The sequence below is a fragment of the Juglans microcarpa x Juglans regia genome, chromosome 6S (assembly GCF_004785595.1).
Source record: "Juglans microcarpa x Juglans regia isolate MS1-56 chromosome 6S, Jm3101_v1.0, whole genome shotgun sequence".
Taxonomy (NCBI): Eukaryota; Viridiplantae; Streptophyta; class Magnoliopsida; order Fagales; family Juglandaceae; genus Juglans; species Juglans microcarpa x Juglans regia.
The window spans coordinates 3,250,496-3,260,347 of record NC_054605.1 but is presented as its reverse complement, the minus strand read 5'-3'; positions in this window follow the sequence as shown (position 1 = coordinate 3,260,347).

Genomic DNA, 9,852 nt, shown 5'->3' with positions numbered 1-9,852 from the left:
GAATACCACAAAGGTTGTGATTTACTTTTGATAAGTTCAAAAGTTCATTCAAGAACAAGAGGAGATAAACTCAACTCACAATGAATAAATTCATCAAATTTCATAAACTAATTAAAAATGAGGCTACAAAGAGTATTTGAAACAAAATCTAATTAAAACCCTAGCCAAAATAAACTCATCTTCCAAAAATGCCCCTGAGTGAATAGTGTGGCCTCTATAGTACGGCTATAGTACTCAGCTACAGTAACTTCTTGAAACCCTAGTTCAACGAAATAATAACTTTCACAACATGCCATTGAATAGGTGCCCCCCTTAAGTCCTCAAAATAAATCTAATTATTATTAACTAATAAAATAAGTCCTTTAAATGAATTAAACAAGTTCTTCAAGTGCTCAAAACCTTTAAGTCATGCTGTTGCCCTCTTTCATAGCTGTATCAAATAAATCAAAACTGGATCTTCATCCTTCAATCCCATCTTGAATGTTGGGCTCTTGGTAGACTCATCCCAATTGAATTGCATCGCCTCATTGATCTTCTTGGCTCTTGACTTTGTAATTGGCACATTTGAAACTTGCAAAGAATCTTTAAGATTAGGTTCATCTTGGTGCCCATCATTCTCCCTCTCCTCAAAAGGATTTGAGCTCGAATTTACACCTGCATCATAGGGAGAAAGGTTAGTAACATTGAAAATAGCATAAACATGATACTTATCTTGAAGATCCACTTGATATGCATTATCATTAATTTATTCAAGAATTTGGAAAACTCCATCCAAGCTACTCCTGTCATCAACAGATAAAGGCATTAAATCTAAATGAGTAAATAGATTAAGTCTATAAATAATTTCAAAAGGTAAAAATTTAGTAGTAGCATGACCACTCCATATGTAAACTCAATGAATGACAAAGAATACTTTCACAAATGTTCATGAAACACATCTAAAGTTTTTCTTACACCAAAATGACTACTCTAATTATATGCAAACTCAATGAAAGACAAATGATACTCTCACAAATATTCATGCAACAAGTCAATGAATAACAAATGATACTCCCACAAACGTTCTTGCAACACATCTAAAATCTTCTTTACACCAAAATGATCACTCCAATTATATGCAAACTCAATGAGTGGCAAGCAATACTCCCACCCATGGTCACGCAACACATTTAAAATCATTTTTACACCATAATGACCCAACAAACCACATCCATGCACTAGCATCTCACGCATAAGACTAGTAGGCTCACAAAGTTTATTCTCTCTAAACAATTACAGATCTAAACACTTACCAAACGATGCCTTCGCACATGCTCCATACACACTATCAAAGTCATCATCATTAACATGCAATTGCTCATCATATTCAAATCTCAATAACTTTGCATCTAAAATGAAGACAAGGACATGCCTTCTTGCTAAAGCATCAACCACAAAATTTTCTTTACCTTGTGCATATTTGGTTACATGAAGAAAAGTCTCAATACAATCCTCTCTCTTAGCATGCATTCTAGTCAACAACTTACCTTGTCCCTTCGAGTGTGTCAAGGACTCATGTTCTCCAAAGAAAGGTCGGGTAGGAATTGTCGCACCTGGCACAACATCAATGTAGTGTTCTATCTCCCTGATAGGTGGTAATTCACTAAACACACCGCTAGAAAACTCGACATCATATCCTTGCAACAATGAGACAACAATACTAGGTAAAGATACGTCAAGTTTGTTAGTATTAAGACTAGCCTTAGCATAAAAACTCACTTTTCTCTTTGTTTTTCTCCCACTTTCTTCACTCTCTCCTTTGTTTTCACTCTCCTTTTCTTTTTCACTCTTTTTTTTTTCCTTTCACTCTCTTTTTTCTTTTCACTCTTTTTTTTTTTTTTTTTTTTTTTTTCTGTCACTCTCTTTTTCTTCATATTTTTTTGAACTCTCAACCTCACAATTGTTTTTCAACTCATTCTCTCTTTTTCTTGAGGTTTCAGTCCCATTCTCATCTTTTTTCTCTCTCATTTCTCTCTCTCTCTCCTTTTCGACCTCACTATTTCATTTTTTACAATCTCACCTTGACTCTTACTTTTTAGTTCAATCTCACTTTCACTCTTGCTTTTTAGCTCAATCTCTTTTTCACTCTTTCTTTTTTTATCACTCTCATTTTCACTTTTTTTTTTTTTGAGTAACCTCACTTTTCAGTTTTGGTTGGTCCCCATGGACTTTTGTTGGAGTTAATGGAGCAAGTTTGATTTTTTTCCATCCTTTTCAAAACTGTAGATGTTCCTTAACCCATCATGGATCACCTTCCTATCCATACTGCCACAGCTTTCCCAATAAAATATGGCCAGTATGCATAGGCATTACATCACAAAGCACCACATCCTGGTATTTCCCAATTGAAAAAGAAACTAGCACTTGCTTATTTACCTTAACCTCCCCACAATCACTCAACCACTGCAACTTGTATGGTTTAGGGTGTTTCAAGGTAGGTAAATTCAACTTCTCAACTAAAGTAGTGCTAGCCAAATTAATACAACTCCTCAAATCAATGATCATACCACATACCTTGTTGTTTATGCGGCATCTAGTATGAAAAATGTTCTCGCTCTGCTACTCTGTATCATCCATCTTAATTTGTGTATTGAGAGCATGCCTGGCAACAAGACACTCGTCATACTCTTCATTCTTACACTTATGTTCAATACTAGGCCCACGCCTCCTCCTATCTCTCATGCCTTGTAGATTTCTAATTACTGCTTCTTGATAATCAATCCTATCCCACACTTCACCCAACACCAAGTTCAACTACTCAAATTGTTGTTGCATGGCTTGCAACACAAAGGATGAGTTATCTTCCATCCCCTTTGGTGATGAGTCACTTCTATGAGACATAGTTATGTGCTACACAAAAAGAATGTTAGTAAAAAACCTCACACACTCCCTTACGTGTTTACACTCAAATAATGGCACTTCCCTCGTGTTTCACTCTTAATTAGTTTTTTCCGGATAATAGTCTCACACTCTCTTGCCTTTTACCTCAATAGTTTCCCAACTTAAGTTCTTTAAGAACTAGTTGAACTAAATCAAGACAATACAACCTTGTGTTATTCCAACCAGCAATAGGTTCAAGGAACAAGAACAAGAAATAAGGAAGGAATAAAATGACACGAGACTCAAGGAATTTATACGAGGGAAAAAGTAATTATAAAACAAGATACCAACTAGAAAGATGTATTCAGCCCCTTGATGATAAAGTTCAATCAACAAATGTATTTCTTTCTCTTTGTTGTAGCTATGTAACAACCTTTGAATATGCTACCTTCTCTTTTCTTCTTCTTTTTTTCCTTCTTTTTTTTTTTCTTTTTTTTTTCCTTTTTTTTCTTTTTTTTTTCCTTTCCTTTCATTTCTTTTCCTTTTTTTTTTTTCTCTAATTCAATCACAAACAGTAATATTTAATTGTGAAAATCCAGCAATTGAATTCAAGCATACAAGAATTGATAATGAAGTAAAAGAGAAACAATGAAACGACACTCCAAGCAATTGACAAACTCAGAGATGCAAGAAACTCAAGAATTTTGAAACCCTAGGTGATGCAAATTTTAGCCAAACCAAAAACCCTAAGAATTTCGATAGCCTACTTTTTGGTTTTTTTGTTTTTCTGCAGCCCTAGAACAATGAAGCCCTAGAATTAAATTTAAAGATGCAAAAATTAAAAGATAGAATCAGACCTAATTGAAAACCTTACTCTGAATACCAAATGACATGACAAGAAGAACAAACCGAAAGAGTACTTGGGGTGGAAACAGGCAAATGACTTCATTTTGGCTAGGTTCCCAATCAAAAACCCTAAGTTCTTGAAATGAGTTTTCAATGGATCTAGGTTCTCCATCCATTGACTTGATTTTAACTTTCTTGGGTGAGTTTTCAAATTGATTGTGGGTTAAAGGGATTCCATTCCCACGGGTTCATATCAAACTTCCTTTCGGTACTAGCACTATTAATAGCACATCACCACTTGAGTATATTTATTCCAATGTTTGGGGTCCCACGCAAATCTCCACAATTGAAGGCCATCATTATTATGTTATTTTTATAGACCATTTCACAAGACATTGTTGGTTCTTTCCTATGCATAATAAATCTGATGTGTCTCTCATATTTCTCCAACTTCACACTCTCATAGAAAAACAATTTGGTTGTCCATAAAAAAAAAAAAAAAAACTTTACATTGATAATGGAGGCGAATATATCAAACTTTGGTCATATCTCACCTCAAATGGAATCAACCATCTCACCACTCCACCTCACACCACATAGTTAAATGGCATTTCTGAAAGATGACACCATCAAATAGTTGAAACAGGCATGACCTTACTCACCCAATCTCATATGCCCACTCAATATTGGCATCTTGCTTTTCAAACATCGGTTTACCTTATGAATCATCTTCCCACTCCCATCCTCCAAAATAAATTTGTGGCGCCCCCAGCCCCCTGCTTGGGATTGGACGGTGATTGAGATGTCGGGACATGTAACACAAGGTTATACACCTCTCGTACATGACAGATAATATGCTATGCACCTAAGTACACTAGCAGTGTGCAATAGCGTAGCAGCAGAAAGTTAATAAAAGTCGGATAAATTAAGCAGCGCAATAAGTAATTGCAAAACACATGGCACCATACTAATAATATAACCCCAAACATTGTCCAAACATAAACATAAGCCATAAAGACGTAATATCCCAAAAGCATAAAGCATAATTTAAAATTCTCAAAACACAGGATTTCCTCAAAATAACATAAATCCACAAAAGTTGACCATAAGTATTGTTGCCTCTTTTTTTTTTCCCTATTTCAAAATACTTAAACTCCCGTACTTTACATAACCATTGTCCCATCGGAAGATAGACACCAAAAGACCCCATGGGATTACTGAGGCTCGAGCGGTAACATACCTAATTCCTTTGCTACAGCCTTTGCTTCCGCCGAGGCCTTAAAGGCTTGCTCTAAATATGTAGACAACTAGTCCATATTCCACCAAAACTTCAAATTCTTATAGGGTTGATAGATCGTAGCATCGATCTCGGTCACACTAACACTATGTAAGATCTCCCTGAGAAGCTTAGCCATATGAATTAATAAATTAGCAGTGTAGTCTTGATGAGCCTGAATAGTATACTCGTCCTCTATCAGGGAACCATCGGGGTTCATGTTTCCTAGGTATCTGAGGTACCTATTACAACTTCTACCATTCCGGTTGGGGAATGATAGTGGAAACTACAACAATGAGATGTCAAGAAATCTCAGCGAGTAATCACACAACATACTACAGTTAACACAAACATACAAAAGGTATATCACAATATGCATGCATGGACATGTACTTGACTTATGCCTTGACCAGAACTTGACTTATGTACTTCACCATTTTCAAAAGATTTATAACAGAGACTATAGCTTTCATAAAAACTTCTTAACTTTTTCTTATTCACGTAAACTTATTCAGAACTTGTCTTATCAGAACATATCGCAAGATTTGCATCGAGTGATCCTTATCATATCACAAGATTTTCATCAAGTGATCTTTATCTTATGAGCTCTTATCTTATCATTGTTTAGAGGGTGGATACAACACGATTCCCTTTGCACCGTGTGTTCCTCCTAGTTACCCCACCATCAACGGTCCGTACATCGTGATGAATATGTCATAAACAGATAATCATATTAACTCGACCTTACTTCGTCGAGTTACATGCCTTATGCACCCACTAGTGCTAGGCACTTCCTTGCTCTGGTATCCTTTAAAAAGAATCCATTCAAGACTTGTCAACTATTCTTCGTTGACCCAGGGGTTACCACTCCATTCTTAAGCACTCCAGAATGGATAGAGGAGTTCCACTAGGACATTCCCCCGCCCTAGCACTTGGGGTCATGATAAAACATTATCTTTGAAAACACTTTTTGAAAACACTTCTTCCCCAAATGCATGTGACATGAGACTTAAACATGCTTACTTCTACTTGACATATGACATATGAAATGTCGTGTATGAAACAACCAAGCATAACATATTCATTTCATAGCATGATAACATAAACCATTAGAGATATCAAAATATATACATGGAACCATGAAAACTTGCTTAGGCCGAAACTCATAGGTACAGAAACATGAAGGTTTATCACATAAACATGTTCCAAACTTCAAACATATAATGTAGAAATCAAGACATAGTGAAACAAAACATCAAATCATAGATTTTTGACTAAGTCCAAAACTTCCAAAAGCATATTCAAAACGAAACTTCATATTACATAAACCATAAACCTCAAACAAGTGAAAGCCGAAACTCATAGGCATATTTTATGGCATTTTCATCATAAATCCGAGACATATAATTCCTTCCTTAGAGTTACTCAAGATCATACTAACATATTCAAACAAACAAGACAACACTTTTAATACAAGAAATGACAATGACTATATATGAATAAAACTCAAGTAACAAAAGGGAAATCACATTTATAAATATGCATACTGAGGTACAAACCTTCGAACAAATAAAGTAATCATGATTCATTGTAAACATTACTGAACACCTATTGCCGAAATCAACACATAACATATTATTTTCCAAACCCCAAGTCCATTAAACATAAACATCATCGAGCACCCAGTGCCCAAATCAACACACAACATATCATTTCCTAGATCCCAGGTTCATTCAACACGTGATAACCGTTTTACCAACCATATCCATTTATTAACATGTGCACTACAGTTGCCCCATAATCTGGTCGTACACACACCCTAGCCCCCTTTGCCATTCCACGAGTAACTACCATGCATAGAACATTGTAACAAGTGACACACTGCTCGGTGCCTAATGCGTTCGTGACCTAAGAGTCCTCTAGCATCCGCGATCTGAGAGGCAACAACATCGACCCGAGAGCGTTACCATCTTGCCCAAACCCGTTGTTGCCCAGCGACAACCTAAAGGACGTAACTTAATTCTTAGATGCTCCCAAGTAACTAGAGAAACTCAACCAAAATAATGCCCCTCTCAACTTGGAGTCGTGGTCCACTCACACACTCATAACTCCTCTAAAAATTGGAAACTAAGTACTTTTAAAGAATAATATCAATCATTTAGCAAAACAGCCAGTAAATTCTAATTGGAAAATATGCACATAGGAAAAGTATAAGAAAAAGGGACAAAGATGTAGAAGATACACTTCATAAACATGCTCATAAACACCCAGCTTTACTAGTGTCCTTGTAGGAAATAACCTACCTTCATAGTGAGTTTTCACTGAGTGTCACACTGAAGGTGTTAGCCTACTTGTTCAATCAATGAAGACTCTGGCATCTGAGGTCGTGAGAATACGAGCATAGCTTATGGAGTTGGAGCTTTAGCCTCCTCTTGAAGTTTAGAACAAACAAGAGAGAGAGAGAGTATGAATTCTTAAAGATCTCAAACGTGAGATGAAGATTAACGGCAAATATCTCTTAGAACCCCTAAGTGTTGGCTCACAGGATAAAGGCATTGGTCTTGGGGGTATGCTTCCTCCAAGATACAGGATTCAAATCTCACTAGGTGCAAATAATCTCTAGGGCCCATCGGACTGGAGATTTTCTCCTTGAATTACTCAATGTGTACTTGTGAAAAACTCCTTGCCCAAGAGCCTGTGTAACATTGGGATTAGTTGGGACCTGTACCTATACACCTGGTGCCAAAAACAAAATCTCTTCTATGGATAATCCTATCTCTAATGGGTCTAAAAGTTCTCATCTATGATTGACTGGTGGAATCCACGAATATCGACTGTCCAAGTGTATGCTGGATGTCACAGCCCCAAGAAATTCAATGGATAAGTTTCTTTAAACCTTAGGAACGTCAAAAAATCTGAGAAAGATTTCACGAATCAAGCGACCACTTAGGCATTAGTCTATCAGCATAGTTGGTTTCCTACCCGCTATGGTGACAAAAGTGTCATTTTAATTGTTTAAAGTACTTAGGAGTATGAGTTTGAGAAACTGATTGCACCATTAGTCTCAGATGATTATTTAGCAATTTATGGTGCAATAATACGTTTCCCACTTGTCGGATGAAAAGTGCTCGAAAATCCCTTTTGATTTGATCGAGGTACATAGGAGTTGAAATTTGTGAAAATAATTGCACCACTAGACTCATATGATTATTTAGGTTTTTATAGTACAATTTTTATTTTCGTAATGTTTTAAGTGAATAGTAACACCTGTGATAGCGCCATGTGGCACCCGGTTCAAACGATTGTCAAAATCGCTGAATAGATTTGCGCAAAATAGTCTTGGAGATTTTTTAGTGGACACTTGCCAAGATCCTAGCCACACTTAGTGAGTAGTGTAGGACACTTGGCATAAGGAGGAACCATGAGATGGAATGAAAAGGAATGGAAGACAAAATCAAGCCTTTTGATCATGCCACCTAAACCAAACACTATTCCATCTAACCAAACACTTTGTGGACAACCGAAATAGGATTTCAACCCTAGTGAAACCCCAAAATCTTATAATCCAATTGAAACCCCAAAACCATAGAGGAAACCAAAACCCTAAACCCTAAAATGGCCGGTTTTAACTTAAGTGATTAATCACTTGACTAAATCACTTTCACATAATATGAACCACTCAAATATACGTTATTACACCCTCATTTATTCTTTTATATATTGGTAATTTTATTTAGCAATGAAACTTGGAATTGGGCTTGATCAAATCCAAAACCCTAAACCAAACCCCATTTATACCCTAAAGTGAGGTCCATTCGGTTAGGCCCATCAAAAATACCACCAATGCAAAACTCTTGAGGAAGTTTCCACCATCATCCAAGTTTGTCCTATGGCTAACATGTTAGCCCAAATAGTGCATGGATGGGAGGCCAAACAATTACCCAAAGTTGCCCCACCCCTCTCGTCTGCAACCCCCAATACCTTGGGCTGAGCAGCCCAGGGTTTTGCTGTAAAACCCCCCATCAAGAGGTCATTAATCTATCCCCCATCAACTCTCTCCTCCTATAAAGGACCTCCCATGCAATCTCTTCAGCATTTGGTCACTTTTCTTTCACTTATTTGAAGAGAACTCGGGTGGAAGCTTCTGGCAATTTTTTTGCTTGTTCTTGCTATATTTTTTTGAAGTCTTTGTAAGTCAATTCTCATGAAACCTACTCATATGATTTGTACCTTTTTTAATATAGTTTCCATTGATATATTTAGTGTGATTTTTAGTGGATTATTGGTTGGTGAAAAATGGGTTTGAGTATGTAAGGGTCATACTGGGTGACAATTTGGACGATGGTGTGAATTTTTTATGTTTTGGTGACTCTTTTGTTAAAGTTAGGTGGTAGATATTGAAATTATGAAATGCTAACACATTTTTATACATGTTATGAGTTGATCCAAAGATGTTAGTATTTTTATTAAGGAGTTAAATATATTTTCTTTGAAGTTGAAACAAGATCACACGAAACTATTTCTATTTTAAGGTTATGATATTTGTTGGTTCTAGAAACCTAGTCCAATGGCTATGAAATTCAGATATGCTATTCTTAAGGACTTTATTTAGGTGTTAAGAGTCTTTTTTTAAGAGATTTGGTTTAATCTTTGTTGGAAGCATGTTTTTCATAAAAATGTTCAGTTAAGGCACAAACTTGAAGCTCACAGTTTACTTTGTGTTATTATGGTATTTTTGCCATGTGATCCTAGATTAAATGTTTAGATCAAGTTTAGAACTTGAATATGAGGTATATAATTTTATTTATTGAATGTTTATTCATGAAAATTTTAGATTTAGTGTTTTTAATCTAAATAAAAAATATGTGGTA